This window comes from Lissotriton vulgaris, chromosome 9 (assembly GCF_964263255.1).
Source record: "Lissotriton vulgaris chromosome 9, aLisVul1.2, whole genome shotgun sequence".
Classification (NCBI taxonomy): Eukaryota; Metazoa; Chordata; class Amphibia; order Caudata; family Salamandridae; genus Lissotriton; species Lissotriton vulgaris.
The window spans coordinates 1136634361-1136657142 of NC_141697.1; positions in this window are offsets into that span (position 1 = coordinate 1136634361).

A 22782-nucleotide genomic window follows, 5' to 3' on the forward strand; every position below is an offset into this window, starting at 1 on the left:
TGGCAAAAATCCGGCCGAGCGAAGAAGGTATGCCCCTCAAAAGTTCTTTTTGAACAGGTCTGGCTTGATCTATAATTGCCTGCCTTAGCAAAAAAATTGCCAACAAAAATCAATATAGCCCTTTCGCCGCCCCCCCTTTGGTTTTTTGACTTCGCTCTCTTAAACATTGGGAAGCAATGTGCTTGTTGTACTTCAGCTCCCAGTTCACTAGCTTCACGACAAAGGCTAGAATGTTCTCCCCCTCCACATTTTCCTCCAAGCCAAGAAGACGGACGCTGTTACGGGGCTGCTGGTTCTCGAAATCTTCTAGTTTCTCCTGTGCAGCTTTAAAAACCTGTAATTTCCTGTTCGCAAGAGGTACTGCTCAAGTTACTCTCCAAAGTTCCCATATTTAGGTGAGCATGTGCTGTTAGTTTCAAATGTCCTGGTGGTAGCTGAGGGATGTTGCCTCATCGTTTGCATTCACCACTACTATTTCTTTGCTGTAACATAAGCCACTAGCTTCTTTATTTCCTTCCTCACCCTCACCAGAGAAGCTTTTATGACTGATCGCCCACTGGACATTGACATTGACATAGAGTTTCCCCATCCGTCTTTGAGGCAGCAAGTAGACAATTTAGCTCTTTTTCCTCCCGCTGCCTTGCACTGTTCAGTTCTAGACCCACCTCAGTGTTTTCTCCATTTTGAGGTGGAGGCTCGGAGCAAGAACTACCTGGCCCAGAATGCATCAGGTCGGCTGTAGGAAAATCAGCCTCCTGAATGCGGCAGGTCAAATCATCCATCTGTGGGAGAGTTTCCATTCAGGGGACAAAATTGAGACAGAGGGGCCGGCAGGTACGCCCGCGGCACTCCCTGGAGTTACCGCCAAGGTGGTAGTAGTAGTATTTTATTTGTTGATTAATTAAAACCAGTGCAAAAATAACAATTGTCCATAGTTGATTAACTTTTTCCAGTTAGGGATTATAGTGCTGTCAATATTTTCACAGATTTGATAACATTCTACAGAGTCAAAAATAAAATGCCATGTGTTTACAAAGTATAAACTAAATTACGATGTGCTAGCAGCAGATGTTCAATGATAGTTACAGTAGGAGAACATTTTACAGAATGTCTAAAACTTGTCATATAGCAAATTTTGTGCTAAAGTGGCTCATGCTATCAAAAAAGTGAACAATGCATTAAGTGCAATTAGTTAGCAGCAGATATTCAATGACCAAAAAGTAAACAATGCATTAAATGCATTAAACTAGCAGCAAATATTCAATGGCAGTAAGCAACAGAGCAGAAGAACAGTATCAAAAATATCTAAAACTAAAGCCGAATAAAAAACACTAGTAGGACAGAATCAATACTAAAGTGACTTGTGCTATCAGCTAAACCGTGAAAGGTACATTAAATCTATCACTGGCAATACTAAAGTGCCTTGTGCTATCAACTTTGACATTTTTATTTAATTTTTAAAACAGTCTATAGTGGATGACAATTTTTCGGGGATAAAGTGCACATACGCCATTCCATAAAATAATAGACATACTAAGCGGAACGTTTTAAAAAATATATATATATTCTAAAAGCAATAAAATATAACACGGTTAAAAAATGCCATAAAAATAGTCCATCAACACCTTAAAAACAGCACCATTATCATTTCTAAGCCGTAACAAATCCTTTGGGTGTCAACATTACATAATTTCTTTTCCACTCTAAAAATGAATTGAACAAATTGCTGTATAATATAAACGTTGAAAATTGTTTTCCGTTCCTGCAGCATTTTTGGGCATAATGTTACCATATGCAGCAAGGTTTCGTCATACTTCCCGCAAAGCCTACAGATATTTGATTCCCATTTGGACTTCGATTTAGGGGTTCCATCTTTGGTTGGATAAATTCCAAACCTTAATAAATTAAATTTCTTTTTACTTAGGGGTTTTTCATGAAAGAGTAAATAAGGTTGGACCATCATTTTATATAATGAATTGGCAGTGGACCAAAAGTGTTTTTTTTTCTCAACTCATCTTTATCCAAAACTTCTGACAACAAAGCCACGGTCGAATTAATTTCTTTTTTGTAAACCATTTTACTCCTTGTTTCATCTTCCAATTTGGGGCATTCAAATTTTAAGAGACACTCCACTAAGTAATCCTGCCAACTTCTAGAAAGGTGGTACTTCATACCCCGAATGCTTCCAATACCAATGGCTGGCGCATTGTGCCTTTCCCGGCAGTAGCCATACGCAATGTTGTCCCACCAGCCACACCAACTTCGTGCATTCTGGTCTCCTCACCTTTCTTTTTCGGGCCTCCGTGCCGCGTCTGCCCGAGGTTTCCCCCTGAATCGATTGCCCCCGATTGCTCTTTCTTCTCTTTCCTCTCTTTGGCCTTCCTAACAGCGACTTTCGGATCCTTCACGTCTTTGCCATCCTTAGCGTCTCTAGCATCATTCACAGCATCCTTGCGAAATCCTTTGCGGTGTTCTGATCTTTAAGCACTTTAGATGTCTTCGAAGCCATATTCAAACGCCACCACCGCTGGAAAGACACAATTACCTTGCGAAAAATCAGCGAAAGCCAAGGAAGCTGCAGCCGCTGAATAAGCCCCCAAGATGACAGTGAGAGCTATGCTGGTATTGCCGGTATTGTTGGTATACGGGTGAAGAAATCCAGCCACCCAAGACTTCTACGGAGCCAGCAACCGGAGTCAGCGGGAAAGAAAAGGTTTTTAGCTCAGTTCTGAATGGGTGCACTGCCTGTATAAACGCATGCGATTTAAATTCTTGTAAATATCTAAGGTGCTACTCGGCGAGTGGACCAACCTAAACCACTCCCTAGAGTAGATACAACTACTGCTGAAATACGTTACAGTTTGCCGGAGCACTCTCATGTGAGTATACAGATTGTTCAGTAACAATTAAAGTAAATATCAACACCAATATGACAGAAGTACAAGAAATCCAAAAGATGAGTGAATCTTGGAGTCTTTAATGGAGATTACAGCCAGCCGACACGTGTTTCGTCGCCTTCGCGATTCATCAGGGCTGAAACATATAAATAAGTAGCGTCTAGCATGTTCATAGAACAGATGGAATTACATACAGGACCACAGTGTATGGTCGCAATAAACATGCAGTACAGCTTCCTCCTGTAGTGGACAACTGGTGATTGTTTCTTTTCATTGAGATCATCTCACACGTGCAACCACAACACATCCGTGTCGGAGTTATGGTGGATATTATCAATTCTTATAAAGGCGTGAAGTTGTGTGAAAGTGATTGTGTAGAATACGTGTAGGAATGAGATAACCGTAGTGTATCTCTGAGGCAGGCAATGACACATGCTCTATATCTTGACAAGAGTGTTCTAAAGGTGCGCGGCTCTTTCATCATACATGCTAGTCATTCCGTGCAAAATCGTGATGAACAGGTGTCATTGTGTGAGCATACCTAGAAGGCCGTATCGACGTCACAAAAGGTCTGTATATTTTAGAAAAAAGAAGGAGACAAAACGGAAAGAACTCATCACTAACTAATATTTAGTGGTGTCCGGGCAAGACGTTACTACATGAGACTGTTCGCCCCTGATAGTACATTCGCTTACCGCTCAGCTGGTGATAGTTCCGACCCAGCCGGGCCCGTGACCTATGAAGCTGGTTCGAGTGCGTCCAGCAACAGTCTATATCTTGTTTCTGTGTGAAGAGTATAGAGAGTATAACTACGTGCTAATTTGAGTAAGACACGATATAATTAAGATAGTGCTATTTGCTGTATCCTGATGTCACAGGAATATTGTCCTAGATACTCTATATTCCCGAGCACCCAATATATTGCATATCTAAGCGGATTCCATACCAAATTTCAACATCAATATACGTTCATATAGTGATTCTACTAATCACCCCTCTTTGGCATATTCTTCAGTTCCACAAGGTTCTGTTATTCCAACTTACATGAGTACTAAATCTGGGCGTATTGTAGTATACTCGGAGGTAGCCACAGACAGTTGTTTATGTATGCAAAAGCTTCATCAGACAAGTACTGTTCAGGGAAAGAGACAGCTATATTATAAAAAGGAAGACAAGTCATTGGTATACGTTATATAAACTAATAATCATAAAGTGTTAGGGTGTTACCTCTCTTTCTTGGCGGTAGTGGTTTCAATGGTTAATGTCCCGGTTAAATCTCTCTTACTAGTGTAATGGCGGTATAAGGTACGAGTTTCCAATTCTATAATTCACGAGGCTGGAGGAAAACGAGTAACATTATTGTTACACTCTGTTAGTTAAACAGAGAATTCGAAAGTAATTTCTCCAAGTGCATCGCGGAGCTCGAGGTAAACTTACCCGTGTGTTGGCTCTCGTAGCGCGTACGGCGGGTGTGCCTCCTCCGAGTATAGTTCCTGTTTGGACACGTGGTAGTGTTCAGATGGGCGTATATGTATTTCTTGACGTTGCGTGCGCTGTGACTAGAGCGCAGTAGCTATACTAACCATCGGCCATATTGGAATGGTCGTTCGAGTGGGAGTTTGAACTTGTTTTCGGATTACGAGTGGAAATATGATTCGTACTACACCGGGTGCGATGAAAAATTAGTCGATCCCACATTAATAGTACAGTTAATAAATAGAGCGAAAAATCGCGTATTTGCGAAAAATTAGCCGGTATTATACGAATGCTTCTTTTACAGAGTGAGTGAACAGTATAAAGAAATATAAGTAAGAGAATTCATTACTGATGCAGAAAAGTGGCGTGACATCAGGTAAAAGCTGCTTGTGCAAGGTGGAGTGTTCACCGTGATTACATTGATTTTCTAGTTCCGTGCAAAAACCCAATCATACTGTGACTGGTTAACATTAGACATGGCGTACAGTATCTAAAATTATCATAATACAGATCTCAAAATTCCTATGTATAGGAGAGAAATACCAACATTTGAGAAAGATATAGATATTCACGGATTTACATGCACAGGTCTGCTGCATATATGTATCATACATATTGTTCAGAGGGTAAAATGTATACAGTATCTCGTATCTAATCCCCCAAAAAGTATTGCATCTCTTGGTCATAATTTAAACCTGACTCTACAGATTTCAGACGCATAATCCACATTGCTTCAGTGCGTCTCAGTTTCAATTCTCGATTTCCTCCTCTTATTGCAAGTGGTATGGTTTCAATACCAAAAAATTGTACATTTTTGTTCATTCGATCTTTTTGGCAGGAGGCTACATGCAGAGCCACTGGGTATTTGGGATCACAGTTCGTAATAGCTCTAACGTGTTCCATCATCCTTTCCTTCAGTGGTCTGATTGTGCTTCCTACATAATATTTGCCACAGTCACACTCTATGATGTAAATGACAAATTTAGTCATACAGTTTATATTACTCTTGATAGTGTAACATACAGCGTCTGGGCCTGTGAAGTTTGTTGTGCCATGTTTGGCCCATTTACACACGCTGCAGAACCCGCATTTATGAAAACCCACACCTCGTTGTGTTAGCCAGTCCGTACTTTTAATGTCTCTCGGTACTGTCGGACTCAACTTATTCCTTAAAGTGTTACCTCTTCTGAACGAGATTTGTGGTCGCTCTGTAATATATTCAGTCAATGCTTTTTCAGATTTCAAGAGACTCCAATGTTTTGTTAGACTCTTTCTTAGATCCAAATGAAGTGAATTGAAATCTGTGACCATTCTTATGCATTCTTTGCTTTCAGTAGTGAGCTTGTGTTTAGTGGTTAGGGTGTCAGTTCTCCTAACTCTTTTGATTCTCTTTTCTGCTTTTTTGATGGAGTTACTCGTATAACCCCTTGTTTCAAATCTCTCCTTCATGCTGGTAATACATCTCCCAAATTCACAGTCCTCACTACAGTTTCTTCTTGCCCGAATAAATTCGCCATATGGTATGGCGTTGATCTGGTGTGAGGGGTGTGAGCTTGTTGCATGCAATATTGCATTACATGCTGTTGACTTTCTGAAAAGTCTGCTGTGCAGACAATTAGACGAAATATAAAACTCATTATCTAAGAATTCTATATTAGTGTTACTCCACTTCATGGTGAAGTTAATCTTCCATGTATTATCATTCAGATATTCGAAGAAGTTTAGTAGTAGCTCCTTTGAGCCTGACCATATAAGGATGCAATCATCAATATATCGACCCCAAAATATTATGGAGTCGATATATTGAGCACCCTTCGTTCCCCAAATTAGGTCTGCTTCCAGTGCCCCCATAAATAGGTTTGCAAACGAGGGTGATATTTTTGAGCCCATGGCCACACCTTGTTTCTGTCGGTACCACTTTTTATCACACATAAAATAATTGTTCTTTAGGACCAATTCTATCATTGCTGATAGCATTTCAGTGTGTTTCCATAATGTAGCTGGTCTATTGTGCAGGATTTTGTTAATGGCCTGAATACCCAGCTCTGTGTCAATACTGGTGTATAGTGACACCACGTCCATAGTTACTAGAAGAAAGTCTTCTTGCCATTCCATATCTGAGAGGGTGCTAAGGATATGTTTGGAATCCTGTATATAGGACGGTAAGTTTTTGACTAGCGGACTCAGAAAGAGATCCACATATTCTGCTATCCGTTCAGTGGGGCCCCCTATGCCGGAAACTATTGGTCTCCCTGGTGGAAAAGGTAATTCTTTATGAATCTTCGGTAAGGTGTATAGCCATGGATATGTGGGTCTAAATACTTTTAAATACAGATATTCTTCCTCATTCAATAAACCTAATTGTTTCCACTTCAACAACTGAGAATTGATTTCTATTGTTAGCGGACCAATGGGGTTGTGAGTGAGGCTTTCATAACATGTTTCTACTTGTAGTTGTTGACTCATTTCCATTTGATAGTCTGTGCGGTCCATAATCACTACATTCCCTCCCTTATCTGCCTCTCGTATAGTGATAGTGTTGTCATTCATGAGTGTGTTCAGTGCTGCTCTTTCCCCACTGGTTAGATTATCCTTATACTTGAACATCCTGTCCTTGCGTAGACGATTCATTTTGTCAAGATCTTCTAGAACACGTCTGTGGAATTTGTCTATGGCATTTCCACCTGGTAGTGTGGGAATCCATTTCGATTTGGACTTCAGTCCACTGACAATACTAAAATCCGATTCAATATCCAACTCCTCTAAGAGTCTGTCCATATCTAAAGGAGAATCCTCCATGTCGGTCAATGATAAGAGAAGATGAGTTGCATGTACATCCTTTATTGATAAAGCTTCAGTGGTGTTTATCACAGGTGATTTTGTATTCCCTCTATCCTTATTCCCCAGATTGTAGAAATGTTTTTTGAGTTTAAGGTTCCTCACGAATTTGAACAAATCAATTTTTAATTGACAAATATCCCCCATTGCATATGGGTTAAAGCTAAGGCCCTTGCTTAAAAGAGAAACCATATCTGGAGTAAGGGTTATTTTGGAAAGGTTAATCACCTGCACTTCCCTAGTATTGACACCATTCAGTTCCTGTTGGCCCCTGACCTCAGCTTCCTTCTGTAATCCTCTGTGTTTTCGTCCCCTGCCCCTCCTGGTTTTGGATCGGATTGATTTCTTACTGTAGGGTATCTGTTGCCCTTCCTGATCCGTAAAACTTCTTGAAAAAAGGGAGGCATCCCTTGTCTATCTTGATTATCTGATTCACCTCCTACAGTGCCTGTGGAGTTGAGAGAAGTGTTGCTAGAAGATAATGAGGCAGGTTCTGAGCCTGGAGTTTTTTTGTTGGTACTTTTGGAGTTATTGGGAATCAGGGAGTCGTATTTTTTATCAAAAGTAAAGATTCGACCTCGGGAGTAATCCAACTCATCCCTTCTTAGTTGCCTGGCTTTTCTGTTTTTAATATCTGCTTGGTGTTTTAGTAAGATCTCGTCTAGAGTAGTGTAATTTTTAACCGTGGATTCCGGTCTGTTGAGATCTTTAATTTCTTGCTCTATAGTGGCTATCTCTGCTTGCAGTTTAGTAACCTTGCGTTCTGCACTAACAATCAAAATCTCCATAAGGGTAATTGAATTGTTAGATAGAGACTCTTCCCATTTGATCATAAGGTCGGCATCTAGGTCATCGTAGGTGGGAAAAATTTGGCCTCTGAGACCTCTTGGAACGCGTTTCAATCTCAAATACTGTTTGAGAGTCGCGCCATCCCACCATTTTGAGTTTTCTAGTTTTTTAAGGCGTTCTAGTTTTATGAATTTATCTCTTAGTCCCTCTATCCGAGGGGGATTGGTGCTGGTGGAAGCGGTTTGAGAGGACATGCCTTTAGCTAAGTTCTCAAACAACCCCTCTGTCATTTTGGTCCTATCCATATCTGGATAATGTAGTATATTCTAGCCACTGGTACACTAGAATTTTCTCACGTTGTTTATAGTTGCGTGGCGGCTACCCTTGACTGAAAATGACTAGAAAGAAAAGGTTTTTAGCTCAGTTCTGAATGGGTGCACTGCCTGTATAAACGCATGCGATTTAAATTCTTGTAAATATCTAAGGTGCTACTCGGCGAGTGGACCAACCTAAACCACTCCCTAGAGTAGATACAACTACTGCTGAAATACGTTACAGTTTGCCGGAGCACTCTCATGTGAGTATACAGATTGTTCAGTAACAATTAAAGTAAATATCAACACCAATATGACAGAAGTACAAGAAATCCAAAAGATGAGTGAATCTTGGAGTCTTTAATGGAGATTACAGCCAGCCGACACGTGTTTCGTCGCCTTCGCGATTCATCAGGGCTGAAACATATAAATAAGTAGCGTCTAGCATGTTCATAGAACAGATGGAATTACATACAGGACCACAGTGTATGGTCGCAATAAACATGCAGTACAGCTTCCTCCTGTAGTGGACAACTGGTGATTGTTTCTTTTCATTGAGATCATCTCACACGTGCAACCACAACACATCCGTGTCGGAGTTATGGTGGATATTATCAATTCTTATAAAGGCGTGAAGTTGTGTGAAAGTGATTGTGTAGAATACGTGTAGGAATGAGATAACCGTAGTGTATCTCTGAGGCAGGCAATGACACATGCTCTATATCTTGACAAGAGTGTTCTAAAGGTGCGCGGCTCTTTCATCATACATGCTAGTCATTCCGTGCAAAATCGTGATGAACAGGTGTCATTGTGTGAGCATACCTAGAAGGCCGTATCGACGTCACAAAAGGTCTGTATATTTTAGAAAAAAGAAGGAGACAAAACGGAAAGAACTCATCACTAACTAATATTTAGTGGTGTCCGGGCAAGACGTTACTACATGAGACTGTTCGCCCCTGATAGTACATTCGCTTACCGCTCAGCTGGTGATAGTTCCGACCCAGCCGGGCCCGTGACCTATGAAGCTGGTTCGAGTGCGTCCAGCAACAGTCTATATCTTGTTTCTGTGTGAAGAGTATAGAGAGTATAACTACGTGCTAATTTGAGTAAGACACGATATAATTAAGATAGTGCTATTTGCTGTATCCTGATGTCACAGGAATATTGTCCTAGATACTCTATATTCCCGAGCACCCAATATATTGCATATCTAAGCGGATTCCATACCAAATTTCAACATCAATATACGTTCATATAGTGATTCTACTAATCACCCCTCTTTGGCATATTCTTCAGTTCCACAAGGTTCTGTTATTCCAACTTACATGAGTACTAAATCTGGGCGTATTGTAGTATACTCGGAGGTAGCCACAGACAGTTGTTTATGTATGCAAAAGCTTCATCAGACAAGTACTGTTCAGGGAAAGAGACAGCTATATTATAAAAAGGAAGACAAGTCATTGGTATACGTTATATAAACTAATAATCGTAAAGTGTTAGGGTGTTACCTCTCTTTCTTGGCGGTAGTGGTTTCAATGGTTAATGTCCCGGTTAAATCTCTCTTACTAGTGTAATGGCGGTATAAGGTACGAGTTTCCAATTCTATAATTCACGAGGCTGGAGGAAAACGAGTAACATTATTGTTACACTCTGTTAGTTAAACAGAGAATTCGAAAGTAATTTCTCCAAGTGCATCGCGGAGCTCGAGGTAAACTTACCCGTGTGTTGGCTCTCGTAGCGCGTACGGCGGGTGTGCCTCCTCCGAGTATAGTTCCTGTTTGGACACGTGGTAGTGTTCAGATGGGCGTATATGTATTTCTTGACGTTGCGTGCGCTGTGACTAGAGCGCAGTAGCTATACTAACCATCGGCCATATTGGAATGGTCGTTCGAGTGGGAGTTTGAACTTGTTTTCGGATTACGAGTGGAAATATGATTCGTACTACACCGGGTGCGATGAAAAATTAGTCGATCCCACATTAATAGTACAGTTAATAAATAGAGCGAAAAATCGCGTATTTGCGAAAAATTAGCCGGTATTATACGAATGCTTCTTTTACAGAGTGAGTGAACAGTATAAAGAAATATAAGTAAGAGAATTCATTACTGATGCAGAAAAGTGGCGTGACATCAGGTAAAAGCTGCTTGTGCAAGGTGGAGTGTTCACCGTGATTACATTGATTTTCTAGTTCCGTGCAAAAACCCAATCATACTGTGACTGGTTAACATTAGACATGGCGTACAGTATCTAAAATTATCATAATACAGATCTCAAAATTCCTATGTATAGGAGAGAAATACCAACATTTGAGAAAGATATAGATATTCACGGATTTACATGCACAGGTCTGCTGCATATATGTATCATACATATTGTTCAGAGGGTAAAATGTATACAGTATCTCGTATCTAATCCCCCAAAAAGTATTGCATCTCTTGATCATAATTTAAACCTGACTCTACAGATTTCAGACGCATAATCCACATTGCTTCAGTGCGTCTCAGTTTCAATTCTCGATTTCCTCCTCTTATTGCAAGTGGTATGGTTTCAATACCAAAAAATTGTACATTTTTGTTCATTCGATCTTTTTGGCAGGAGGCTACATGCAGAGCCACTGGGCATTTGGGATCACAGTTCGTAATAGCTCTAACGTGTTCCATCATCCTTTCCTTCAGTGGTCTGATTGTGCTTCCTACATAATATTTGCCACAGTCACACTCTATGATGTAAATGACAAATTTAGTCATACAGTTTATATTACTCTTGATAGTGTAACATACAGCGTCTGGGCCTGTGAAGTTTGTTGTGCCATGTTTGGCCCATTTACACACGCTGCAGAACCCGCATTTATGAAAACCCACACCTCGTTGTGTTAGCCAGTCCGTACTTTTAATGTCTCTCGGTACTGTCGGACTCAACTTATTCCTTAAAGTGTTACCTCTTCTGAACGAGATTTGTGGTCGCTCTGTAATCCCGGAGTCAGCGGGATCTGGGCAGGGTTAGCACGGACCCTGTCAGGCATAGCTTTTTAGTTAGCCATCCATTCCCATGGGGTCTCAAAAAGGGAGAGGAAGGTCAGCGCTGCCTTCCATGAACTCAGCCAGCGGCCATCTTGCCCCTCAGTGGCTTCCATTCCTATGTATTTATTTTTAAAACTCTGCGTATGTTATACAAAGCATTTATTACACTGACCATATATACCTCAGATGTAGATTTGTGCCCTATTGTTCACCAAGATCCCTTTGATAATCCAATGCTCTTCTCATACAGGTTTCTTGTATTTCCAAGCTTTACGGTAACAGACGATATTTCTCCTTTTTGACTGTAAAGGTGTGGAATTCTCTTCTGCTCTTGTTACACTATATTTCTTCTTACATTTACTTCCATTAAAAATTGGAAAATGTGGCTGCTTTCAAAAGGGTTAATCAGCCTGCTCGGTATGTATTTTGATTTACAGTGGCAGTACACCCTCAAGGGTAGCAGAGGTGTCTATACATATCTAATAATTAAAATAAAAACAAGTACAAAAGGAACTAAAGCTAACATCACTAATGTCATATCAGTACTTGCACAAAAATATTATTAAAGTGAGTTTTGATGTTGAAAATATAGAAATTAAGGTGGGACAGAGTGTGCACCAGTAGATGCTGATTTTCTACTGAACCATGACGTGTGGACTGGCATAGGTGAGCCAGAAATGATCAGAAGGCAAAAATATTAGAGGGATTAATGTACCACTATTAGCAGTGTCTGAGTAACACTGAGAGACTGGCAATAGAGTACTAGAAGGCTGTTGTGTGCCTCATGCTTATAAGCAATACGTTTTTGGCCACTACCTACCCCTGGCAAATTTGGAGAAAAACTGAATGTACATGGTTGATTAATGTCATTTTCATTAGTTTGAAGCATACCAGACAGCACAGCTGTCTGGCTTTGAATGGAGTTCTTTGGGACATTCTATAAGCTTCCCAGAAAATGCATAATGCCCATTCCTTACCATTGCTTTCTATTTGCTGCCTTTATTTGTTTTAGGCTGTCCAGCATGTCTTTGTCCCTCCCGTGGAGCATAAGCTTTTTACCATGGCTCCATGTTTTTTTTCCATGAGTGCTCGCTTTCTGTTAACAGGCCTTTAAATATTGTTCTTACCTTGTCATATTCGCTGTACATTCGAAGGCAGAGGTCAAATGCCAGACTCTGCCTTCTGAGGGAGCTTAGTGTTTACTTCTCTTTCGCTGACTTCTAAGAGTGAGGATTTATAGGACACCCTTGCTGGATACTGGGGATAGGATAGGTAAAGTTTTTTTCTTGCACACAACAAAATCTTAATGTCTGTAAATGGACTGTGCAAATATTTCAGAATGGATCAGAATTCGGAAAGCACAAATTAAACCCTTTTTTTGTAATTCTAAAGTGTGGTGGACCCAAACATTTTAACATGATCTAAAAAAATCAATACACTAGGCGATACCATTTCCACACATTATCATTTGTGCACTGTATAGTTTTTTCAGTAAATGTGTATGTGCAAATGTAGGGGTCATTTCAGTTAGAAATGTGTTGTCTGTAATGGAAGTTCAATACCACACCAAACATACTCCAGTTTATGCCATTCCACTCTACACCACTGTTCTCCACTCCCCACCACTGTACGGCACCCCACTCTACGAAACTCCACTCTGTGAAACTCCACTCCATAACACAACACTCCACTTTATACCACTCCACTCTATGACACTCTATTCTAAGCTGTTAAACTCTATGTCACTCCACAACACTCGGCAACACTTCACTCTACAACAGTCCACTCTACAACACTCCACTCAACGATACTCCACTCTAAGACACTTTATTCCACTCTAAACACTCTACTCTACGATACCCCATGCCACTTTACTCCAATCTACACCTCTCCATGCTAAGCCACTCCACTCTATGACATATTAGCTGACGCTACACCATGCCACTCCATTCTACTCCACTCCACTTCACTCTATTCCAGTCTATGACAGTTTACTCCACTGTATGTTGTTTGACTCTACACCCCACCACTCTACGCCCCACAACTTTGCGCCCCTCCAGGCCCCTCCACTCTATACTACTCCACTCTACGCCAACCCATGACACTCTACTCCACTTTATGCCACTCCACAAAACTCTTTTTAACTTCACTCGGGACCGCTCTATGCCACTCCACTCAATTCTATGCCACTCTGCTGTTTCTGCTGTAAGAGATTCCACTCTACTCTAGTCTACTCCACTCTTTGCAACTCCATGCCACTCCACTCCACACCACAACACTTCACTCAATGCCATGTCACTCTATGACACTTTACTCCACTATAGACCTGCCACTCTCCGCCCCTCCACACTATTCCCCTCCACTCCCCTCTATGACACTCCACTCTATGACACTCCACTGTACAACACTCCACTCCACTCTAGGCCTCCCCACCACACCCCTCCACTCAATGCCCCTCCACTCTATGACCTTCTATTCCACTCTTCAACACTCCACTCTATCACATTCCACTCCACAACACTCTATCCCATGACTCTCTAGGCCACTCTTCACCCTACCATTCTACGAGCTCCACTCTATGAGACTCCACTCCATGCAACTCTACAACACTCTATGGCACTTCATTCTATGACACTCTAGTCCACTTTACGTGACTCCCTCAACAACGCACTGCTCCATTCTATGCAACTCCACTCTAATGCACATACTCCACTCCACTCCATTCCACTATTCCACTCTATACCACTCCACCATATGCCACTGTATGTCACTCCACTCTATGACACTCTATGCTATTCCCCTCTATGACATTCCTCTCTACTCTGTGCCCTTCCACTCTACTCTCCTAACTCTACAACACTCCACTCTCCATCATTCGACTTGTTGGCCGCTCCCCGAACATCGGTGTCCCTGAACCCTGGTATCGTTACGATTTTAATTGCAATTGCCGCCACCTTTTTGCATATTATTAGTACATAGCGCTAATTTCATTTTAATCTGCCTATAGCGCTGGAATTTGCTGTAGCGCTGGAATTTGCTGTAGCGCGTGTTTAAATAGGGATTTGACCGCAGCGCTACTGACTTTGTGGGTACTGCCTGACTTTCAACAGCTGCACCTTCGCCCACTTCCCAGATATATTTCAGCTGATTGTGCCGACCTCGGCGTGTTATTGTTTTGGCTAGGAGCCATTTTGTTGTTGTGCCTGCCAGCCCGCCCATCCACCCCGATCACACCTCCCTGCGGCCCCTCCCTCGCTCCGCCCCCCTACACCCCCCTACTTATGTCAGTAGGACCTACGCGCAGCGTTCGAGCGCAGCGATCGCGCCCCATTCGCGCCGAAGGTGCGCCAAAGGTAAGCCCGTCTACGCCCGTCCGCGCCTGGACCGCGCCCAGCGCCAGAGCCCCTGCCCCACGCGCTGCCCAGCCCCCCCGCATTACCTACGATGCCGCCACCCTCCTAGCCCTTAACCCCGGTCGCGTCCCCAACTGCGTCCAAGCCGCTCCTGGACACACCCATGGGCCTTTCTCCTGCTACTCCTGCAAATTCATCGGCACCGACAACGTATCCGCTACGACCACAACACAGACCCCTGACCCCAACCACCTACATTGCATCCTTCTCAACACCCGATCAGTCCACAGACACGCCATTGAACTATGGAATCTACTAGACACCATCTCTCCGGACGTCGCCTTCCTAACAGAAACTTGGATGAACGCCTCTTCCGCCCCAGACATCACCATTGCCATCCCAGAAGATTATAAAATCATACGCAAGGACCGTACCGGCACAGGAGGAGGAATCGCTATCGTCCATAAGAAGTCAATCCGCATCTCAACCAACTCTGACGCCAATCTCACCAACTCAGAACACCTTCACTTCCAGATCCACATCGACCCCAAGACCACACTCAGAGGCACCCTCCTCTATAGACCACCAGGTCCCCGCGCAAAATTCAGCGAAGACATCACGGACTTCATCACTCCACACGCGCTCCCCTCCAAAGACTACATCCTTCTGGGAGACCTTAATTTTCACCTTGAAAAGATCAACGACCGCAACACCACCACCCTCTTGGACAATCTCGCCAACCTCGGACTTAACCAACTGGTCACATCCCCCACCCACATCGCAGGTCACACACTCGACCCCATCTTCACCTCCAGCAACCATGTCTCCTTCAGCCACACCACGGAGCTCCTCTGGACTGACCACAGCTGCGTTCACTTCACCTACAACAAACCAAAACCCACCAACCACCTCCAACCAACTCTGCAAAGAAACTGGAACAAAATCACCACGGACCAGATCTCCGCATCGCTCCTTCTAAACACCCCAGCCCACTCTTCTAACGCAAACGAAGCCGCCGCCAACCTCACCCTATGGTTATCCAACACCGCCGACACCTTAGCACCACTGAAGAAACGTCAAAACAAACCTGCCAACAAAAAGGCCTCATGGTTTAACGATGACCTTAAGAAGTCCAAGAAACTCTGCCGCTCCCTCGAAAAGGCCTGGAAAAAAGACCCAACTACTAACACCAAGGACGCCTTCAAAAACGCCACCCGCAATCACCACCAACTAATCCGAAAGGCCAAGAAAACAGCATTCAAGGATCGACTAGACAACAACGCCCACAACAGCAAGGAACTTTTCAACATCGTCAAGGAATTTGCCAATCCCTCGGCCAACTCCAACGACATCACCCCCTCTCAAGCCCTCTGCGACTCCCTAGCCTCTTTCTTCCACAACAAGATTGCAGACATCCACAACAGCTTCGACAACCATCCCGGAGACCAACCCACCCAACCATCTGCTGAACATTCTCCCCCCGTGAACACCCTTAACGACTGGAACCCAATCTCCACTGAGGACACAATCCGCCTGATGAACTCCATCCACTCAGGATCCCCCACAGACCCATGTCCTCACCACATCTTCAACAAAGCAGACTCCATCATAGCACCGCACCTCCGAGACGTCATCAACAGCTCCCTCAACTCCGCCACCTTCCCGGAAGACTGGAAACACGCCGAACTCACCGCCCTCCTGAAGAAACCCACAGCGGACCCCACCGAACTCAAAAATTACCGCCCCATCTCGCTCCTTCCATTCCCGGCCAAAGTCATCGAGAAAGCTGTCAACAACCAGCTCGCCGCCTTCCTCGAAGCCAACAAATCCCTCGACTCCTCACAATCTGGCTTCCGAGCAAAACACAGCACTGAGACCGCCCTCATCGCAGCAACAGACGACATTCGAACTTTACTGGACAATGGAGACACAGTCGCCCTCATCCTCCTCGACCTCTCGGCAGCATTCGACACAGTCTGCCACAGCACCCTTTTACAACGCCTCAATAACATCGGAATCCAAGGAAAAGCACTTGAATGGATCACCTCATTCCTCACAGGAAGAACTCAGAAAGTCCGCCTCCCACCATTCAAGTCCGAAGCCACCGAAGTCATCTGTGGAGTACCTCAAGGTTCCTCACTCAGCCCCACCCTCTTCAACGTATACATGAGCCCCCTCGCGACCATCGCCCACCAACACAACCTCAACATCATCTCTTACGCGGATGACACTCAACTCATCCTCTCTCTCACCAATGACCCCAGCACCGCCAAAACTAACCTACACGAAGGAATGAAAGAAGTTGCCGAATGGATGAAACAAAGCCGTCTGAAACTGAACTCAGACAAAACAGAAGTCCTCATCCTAGGTACTTCCCCCTCTGCATGGGACGACTCATGGTGGCCGGAAGCCCTCGGAAAGGCACCCACCCCGACAGACCACGCACGAAACTTGGGCATCATCCTGGACTCCTCACTCTCAATGAATAAACAAGTCAGCGCCGTATCCTCTTCCTGCTTCAACATTCTTCGCATGCTGAGAAAAACATTTCGCTGGATCCCCACCGAAACAAGGAAAACGGTCACCCATGCTCTGGTCACGAGCCGACTGGACTACGGAAACACACTCTACGCAGGCACTACCGCGAAACTCCAGAAGAAACTCCAACGAATCCAAAACGCCTCAGCCAGGATCATATTAGACATCCCACGCAACGAACACATCTCCGGTCACCTTAAAGACCTCCACTGGCTACCCGTCAATAAGAGGATCACTTTCCGACTGCTAACCCACGCACACAAATCACTCTACGACATCGGACCAGAATGCCTCAACTCACGACTGTCCTTCTACACCCCGTCCCGCCAACTACGTTCTTCCAGCCTAGCCCTCGCCACTGTACCTCGCATCAACAAGACCACCATGGGAGGCAGATCCTTCTCATACCTGGCCGCTAAAACTTGGAACTCACTCCCCGCTTACCTTCGCCTTACCCAGAACCACCTAGCATTCAGAAAGCAACTTAAAACGTGGATATTTGACAAATAATCCTCCTCTCCCCTCTAAGCGCCTTGGGACCCTCTGGGTATGTAGTGCGCTATATAAATTCTCTGACTTGACTTGACTTGACTCCAGGTCACTCCACTCTGCAAAACTCCACTCCATGACACTTTCTCCACTCTACAACACTCTAGTCCACTCTATGCCACTCTGCGATACTCTACTTCACTCTACACCACTCAACTCTACGACACTCTACTGACCTCTACACAATTCCCTCAATGCCACTCCACTCAACACCACTTTACTCAACTCTATACCACTGCACTTTATTACAACAACTCTACGACACTCTACTCACTGACACCCTACTACTGTACAATACTCAATGCCAATCCACTCTGTGACACTTTACTCCACTCTCCTCCACTACTCCACTCTATACCACTCCACTGTATTCCACTCTATGCCCCTTTGCTCTTTGACACTTTACTCCACTCTTTGGCCACTCAACGCCACTCTACGCCACATCAACCCATTCCACTTTTTGCAACTCCATTCTACTCTATGACACATGGTTCCACACTTTGCTACGCAACTCTACGACTGTCTACTCAACAACACTCTGAGCCACTAAATGCTCCACTCCAATGTTCTCTCCTCTCTGCCACTCCACTCTATGATACTCTATGCCACTCCACTCTATAACGCTCTACGTCACTCCTCTCTACAACACTGTTCTCCACTTTATGCCCCTCCACTCTAGGTCACTCAACTCCATTCCACTCTACACCACTCTACTTTACACTGCTCCACAACACTCGATTTCATGACACTCCACTGTACGACGCTCTACTCCACTCTTCGTCACTTTACTCTACAACACTCCACTCCATGCCACCCTCCTCTACACCGCTAATGTTTAGCCCTGCTGAACAACAGCCACACTGGTGTACAACATCCCTAAAACACATTGGTAAAGCCAAAGTGGCATGGGCCGTAACTTACCACCTGTCTCTGTCACAGTCTGAAGACGTTACGCCTACGCCAACGCAGCCCGCCCGGGCTCGGCCGAACAGACTCCCGACTCCCTACAGGCCAGGGAGCGCGTGCGGCGTGCATTCTGCTTCACTGCATTTTAGCAGCACAGCGCACAGCGCGCGGGGCTGGCCAAAATTAATGTCCAAGGCGGTCATTGGTAGCGCCTTCGCGCGCTACCAGATTGACGGCCCTGGGAACCACATCAAAGTGATACGCCGTAACTCCATAACGCGGTACCGCCGTCTGCGCACAGCACCACCACCACTAAGCTAGGTGGTGGTGCGTGCATGCACGGTGACGGTGCACTGCCACTTTAACTACCTGTGCGAGTGCGCTCAGCGCTTCGCATTTTCATGTCGGGCCCAGGGGCCCTGCTCTGCGGTCATCCACGTCTACTCTTCTGCGGGGCCGGCGGTGGCGGTGGGGCCCCCTGAGCGCGAGGCCCTGGGCAGCTGCCCATACCGCCCATGCCTAGGACCGGCCCTGAAGCCAATAGCTCTTGTATAGGCACCACCTATTGGCTTTGCCAAGTCTTGTTTTTTATTTTTTCTCGCCCCTCCTGTTTGTCAGTGTCCCAGTGCAGAGTTAGTCAACAATTTTCAAAATACAGATCTCCTCTCTCGCTCCTATTGCCAGCCCACTTAGGGCTAGTGGTCTTTTTCTGCCATCACCTTCTCTGGATCTGTATATTTCCTTTGAAGAATTGAAACAGAAACATATGGTAGCTTAAGGATTTGTTTTTTTATCAACATTTTCATTTAATTAACTGAAGTACAATCTAAATTATCTTGAGCCAAGCAACGCATGGCGTCTGAAAGAGCATGCACACTGCTCCAGCTGAACACTCAATTGGAGCAACTGAGTTCCATATGTGTGACTATGCTCTAAATTTAAGGTCATGTTTGTACACGTTTTATAGTTAAGTTTTACAAACTTCTTTACTACTTTGTAAAAATAAACGCTGACGCTTAGAGTATATTTGGGTAATAATAAAGTGCAATCTGTCTACGATTTTCTGCTGGGTGATGTATAACTAGACACTTTGTTGTTATTGCTTTGTTTCTTTGCTCATAAAATCTACTGATGATTTTTTGATTGATACCATGAACAGTGAGAACAAAGCTTGAACAAGCACGTGCAATCCTTAAAACTGGAAGGGGATTAAGGTGATTTCAGCACGAAAATTATTTTTCACAAAATATTTTCCCCAAGCTATTGAAGACAGATGACCTCTGGTCTCGCTCTTTTTAGGTAATACAAATGAGTTACAGTAATTTACTCGATTCTGTTGCCAACCTTTATTTCTAATTCTGGTGAAGAGCAGTAAAAATGGCATAACATTGTTTATTTGGCCTGAACCCGCTATGCAATTTCCAGCAAAAAAATCAAGTTAAAATAATATACAAAAATAGTACTGATCCTTATGCATAAGGCTTCCATTTATGAGCGAAAGAGAAACAAAATGATATTTTACCACCCATTTTCAAAGATCCACCAGGCGGAACGAGAAATTTCCGTCTTTTTTACCCATCTCATTGAATGGAATAAGGTCTATTACCACCCAACAATAAGAGGGCCAGTTTAGCATTAAAAGTCAAATCTCTAATAAAAAAATGTCAAGCAGTGCGAGCAATGCGCCACAATTAATTCTTGCACACTTGGCTATTGCAGCTAGGAATTTCTAGCTGTTCTTTGATCTCTAGGGCCTAGTGAGATAATCAATTTATAAACACTAGCATAAGAGGACTATTTTCCTTTATGCGTAGTAGGTTGTGCATAAACCTTTATGGCACTCCAATCCCCTGCAGTAGATTTTTATAAGAGCTCGCATGAAACTTCATTATAGACCACCATTTTGATTAATCTTTTTAACATGTTGACATACATTGAAGCCTTTTACGAAGGTAGGCATCGTTTCCGTTTGGTAATGCATACATTTTCAGGAGAGATTCAGTGAGAGCTTGTCTACCTTGTTGCCTATGCAGTGTCCACAAAAAGAAATGAATGATCAACTTTTGTACTATGCTGCATAGCAGGGGATGGGGACTTCGCAGACGTAAAGCCTTCACCAGTGTGCTTATTCTTTCAAAACGTTGTCAGCTTCTCTAAGTGCGAAGCAGATTTTCTTAAAATATTGGAACATGCATTTATTGAAAATTTGGCAGCCTCATACTATCTGCTCTCCAACTGCTGAAAGTCCTGCTGCATAAAGCAAGACCGCTAGAGAGTGAGAATTGATGAGATATAGCTGCCTTACCAGCCAGTCAGAAGTTCTTTCCCCTTAGAACCTGAAATCTCATGGCTTTCACATGTTGTTAGTTGAACATCTCACATATAACCACACAGAACTGTTACCATTCCCAGACTGAATCCTAATTGAGAGGATTTCAGGCATGAATCTCTTTTTAGAACACATGAAGTTAAAAGACCACACTGTAGGAAACTGAGTTACTGGTTTAGAGGATGAAACCATACTCAAGCAGAAACCACAATTCTTGTCAAGATGCAACACAAAAAAAATGAAATAAACTATGCTTAACCGTCTGGTAGCATGGCACAAAAGCAGCAAGGCATAACTTAAAGGCAACGTGCAAAGTATTTATGCAGCACTTTAAACAGTAATGAAGTGAAAACATGACACAAGAAAAAAATAACACCAATTTAGAAAAATAGAGTAAATGTAATTATTTATTGGTGGCTAAAACAACAAAATTTCAATTAGTAGAACTGGAGATAACCAATTTTAAAGATTTAAGTGGAAACAGTGCTTAGAAGCAAAAAGCACCAGCTGTAGTTATTTGGTGGCGCTGGACCTTAACAACATCACAAGTTCAGTTCAACCCTGATGGAGTGCAGGCCGGATACAGGGACCCAGTTAGGCCCACTGTACAAAGTACCATAAATCGGGATTGCAGAGCCTTGAAAGGTCCCATGTCAAGGATGTGTCATGCAGCAGCAGCTGCAAAGTCCTGAGTTGTGCAGTGGCGGTTCCGAGGAGCTGAAGGGCTCAGATGCAAGGTCCTGTGTCAAGGATGCACCACACAGCGGCAGTTCCGAGGAGCTGTGGGGTCCTGAGCCAGGGATGAATCTCACTGCACTGGTTCTGATTCGTGGATGTGGGCCATTGCATTAGTTCTGCCCAAGAAACCGTAGCTGGGCTGGCACAGCACCCTCAGTTCAACCTCCAAGTGCCCAGGACTGTGGTGACACCACTTGAGGGGCAAGACTCACAGTATGCAGAGTCCACTTGCTGGGTTCAAGGTGGGTGGAACCTTTTTTGTCCCTGAGGGTCTGCTCAGCAGGCCAGCCAACTAGCCCTTAGAGTCAATCTAGTGTCCCTAGTTTCAAGGTGTAGGTCCAGTCCTTCTCACTCAAGCAGTATATCAGTGGAGCTGCATGGCAGCAGTCTTTTTTTCAGAGCATCACAGCTGTCCTTTTGAGTCTTCCACAGGTCCAGAGGCAACTGAAGAGGTAGTTCTGAGGTTCCAATATTTATACGTGGTGCCCACTTTGAAGTAGGAGAAGTTTCCAGAGGCTTCCTCCCCCAGAAGTGCTTTGAATTTCCTGCCTCCCTTCCCTGGCCCCACCTTGTCTGGGGACACAAAAGACAAGTGTCAAACCCTCTGTAAGTGTGCTGAGTCAGAGGCTTTGTGATATTCAAATGTGGTAGATGAAAGCTCCGTCCCAATATTAAGGCAGAGATGGCCCATCCTGCCAACACGTAGTCCCCCATTGTCTCACTGCTTGAGCAATACACAAAGACCAACTGCCAGACCCACCTAGTCATGTGACCCAGGATACAGGCTGCAGGCACCAAATGGTTGAGATAAGAAAAGTGGCATTTTCAGAATAACTTTACGATTAAGGAGAGTTTTAAATGACAATTCTTCAGACACCAAAATGGATACTTTTATCTGGTCCCATTTGAAAGTTATCACTTATTAAATATAATAAGGTAAGCCAGTATTATCATATGTGAGACACATTCCTTGCAATAGTGATACTTGAATTTAATAGTTTTTCACTACTAGGATATGTAAAAGTTAAAAGTGCA